Source organism: Aplysia californica, unplaced genomic scaffold (genome assembly GCF_000002075.1).
Source record: "Aplysia californica isolate F4 #8 unplaced genomic scaffold, AplCal3.0 scaffold00231, whole genome shotgun sequence".
NCBI lineage: Eukaryota > Metazoa > Mollusca > Gastropoda > Aplysiida > Aplysiidae > Aplysia > Aplysia californica.
The window spans coordinates 206,136-208,936 of record NW_004797501.1 but is presented as its reverse complement, the minus strand read 5'-3'; the positions used below and the strand labels follow the sequence as shown (position 1 = coordinate 208,936).

General features: G+C 45.5%; 1 protein-coding gene across 1 annotated transcript in view; it reads left to right on the top strand.

The window, feature by feature from the left end:
- LOC101859788 (gamma-aminobutyric acid receptor subunit alpha-3-like) overlaps positions 1-2,801 on the top strand; it is a gene marked incomplete in the record, with an annotated part of 175,432 nt that overhangs the window by 73,759 nt on the left and 98,872 nt on the right. Inside the window, 1 exon segment of the mRNA XM_035970178.1 lies at positions 1,885-1,979.

Below are 2,801 nucleotides of genomic sequence, written 5' to 3'. Positions count from 1 at the left end.
TCTCTCTCTGTGCGTGTGTGTGTTTGTCTGTGTGTGTGTTTGTGTGTGTGTGTGTGTTTGTTTGTGTGTGTGTGTGTGTGTGTGTGTGTTTGTGGGTGTTTGTGTATGCGCGTGCACGCAAGAGTTATTTTTGTGGGGAGGCGGGGGGGAATGGGCGGGGTCTAATTTGACCAGGAATTCCAAAACGTAATCCCGACCATGTAATCTGCTCCGTGTTGTCCTTTCATCTGGCCAGATGACAATTACCGCGTGCAGACAGAGAGATGACAATTGGCAGGTGCAGGTTCATCAATTTTCCACCGACAAAAAAGTAATGGAAGATTTAACAGGAAGCGAATTCTACTCGTCAGCGACAAAGAAAATAACGGTCTGGGACCTGGTTGTTTGCGAGTCGATCACGTGATATGTCAAAGGGTCATGTCGGGACGTCCTTGGCAAGTTAACGGTCTGTCAGGTGGGAGCAAGTGGTGCGCGAAACACGCGCATGTGCGGTTGGTGGGTGCGGGGGAGGTACTAGTACTAGATCTAGAGGCAGGGTCGGTTTGCTCGCTTATCTTACGGGGCTCAAAGTTTTTGGATTCGCGGCCTGGTGAGGGGGATGTGAGTGTAGTAAGATGGGTGTTGTGGTGAGTTGGGTGTGAGTGTGGAGATGGTGTGTTGTGGTGAGTTGGGTGTGAGTGTGGGGATGGTGTGTTGTACTGGGACAACTTTTCTTCTCAATGAGGTTGGTGTGAGTGTGGGGATAGTTTGATGTGGTGAGTTGGTGTGAGTGTGAGTGTGGTGATGGGGTTTCGTATGTGGCAACTTTTCGGCTAAATGAGGTGGGTGTGAGTGTGGTGATTGGGTTTTGTGATGAGGTGAGTTGTGTGTGGTAATGGTGCGTCGCACTGTGACAACTTCACGCCTGGTGAATTTGTGTGAGTGTGGTGATGTGGTGTTGTGGTGAGGTACGGGTATGAGTGTGATAGTGGTGTGTTGTGGTTGTGAGATGGTGTGAGCGTGGTGATGGGGTGTCGTACTATGACAACTACTCCCCTGGTGAGGTAGGTGTGAGTGTGGTGATGGGGTGTAGTGGTGAGGTGGGTGTGAGTGTGGTTATGATAATGGTGTGACATACTACTGTGACAACTACTTAGCTCAATTGAGGTGGGTGTGAGTGTGGTGGTGGTGAGATGGGCATGAGTGTGGCGGTGGTGTGTCGTACTGTGACAACTACTCGCCCTCTGTTACCTACAGGCGGCTGTGGTGTAGCAGTTAGACGCTTCGCTGTCGCACGCAGGAGACATGAGTTCGATTTCCAAGTGGAGATTTGCGCTGTCTTTCTGCTAAGATGCTGAATTATTATTATGCCTCTCAGCTCGGGTTGGCTTTGACAGACAGGGTTGGGAGCTCTTCTCCTAAGTGATCTAGATTGTTTCGATGGTGGCGTAAAAATGCATTCTTTAAAAAAAAAAAAATTATTTTTCGTCTGCATCAACAATAAGCTTTCTTTTTTTTCAGATGTCACTAAAGCTCAGTACTAATTGCGGGTTCGGGGGGTCGAGCCGCGGGTTTGACCTTGTGTCCTAGGGAAAGGCACTTTGAACGAATTTTCCTCACCTCACCCAGGTGAGAATTGGTGCCCAGCTATAGACAGTGAAAGATCTTGTCAGTTTGTTAGTGTTTGAGCGCTTAACCAGCTGCTTGCATTGTATGCTTTCCGGGAAGCTGGGAATGTTTCTAAGTGGTCTATGGTCTGCTGTGGTAATAATAATAATATACTGTAAAGCGCATAGAGCTTGCTTTCGAGTGGGGGCATGCGCTATACAAATGCTATTCATTATTATTATCTTTATTATTAATTATTATCATTATTATTATAATTTGCTCATTGTGTTGTTTCAGGAAATCACAACGACTGCTCTAGTCTAGCTTTTTACACACTTGTACAACACACGGAAGAACCGGGTTCAAATCTTGGAATTTGAGATGATCAACTGGTAAGTCCAGCCAGATTCCGTGTTTCTTGTGCCCTCTATTTTTTCTGTAACTTCTATTGCTTCTGTCTCTCGTTCTTAAACGCAGGCAAGTGAATAAACAAGACCTAAACAAGTGTCGTGTTCTGGGGGGGGGGGAGGCGTGCTCTTTTGTAACGTTCTCCTTCTTTCCTGTCAAACATGATAACATCTATCACCGTATCTCTTCTCCTTGTTTTCTATGTATGTTACTCTCAAGTAACACCTCAAACCTTCGGCACCGACTGATGTGACCCAATTGTGTTGCGAGTACTGACAAAGAATGCTCTCGTTTTACTCTTGACCAGCCACCTCCCAGTCGTGTTCTAGTACAGAGAATTCGTCCTCTGAAAAAGAAAAAAAAAACCCCGACATGCTAATTTGTTTTCGGTCGTTTGACGTTCAAGGACAAAGTGTATTGAAGAAAAAGGTAAAACACTCAGCCGCCTTTAGATGGTTACAAATTTAAATATTTATTGCTTCGGTGGCTTAGTTAAGGCTCTCGGACTCGCAACCGAAGATCGTGGGTGTGTCCTTGGGAAAGGCACTTTACACGAATTTTCCTCTCTTCATGCAGGTGGGAATGGGTACCCAGCTACAGACAGGGAAAGATCTTATCATTTTGTTAGTGTTTAAGTACTTTATCAGCTGCTTGCAGTGTATGCTTCCCAGGAAGCTGAGAATGTTTCTGAGTGTTCTATGGTCTGCTTGGATAATACTAATAGTGTAGAGCGCACAGAGCTTGCTGTAGAGTGGGGTTATGCGTTATATAAATTATGCTTTTTGTTATTATTATTATTATTATTA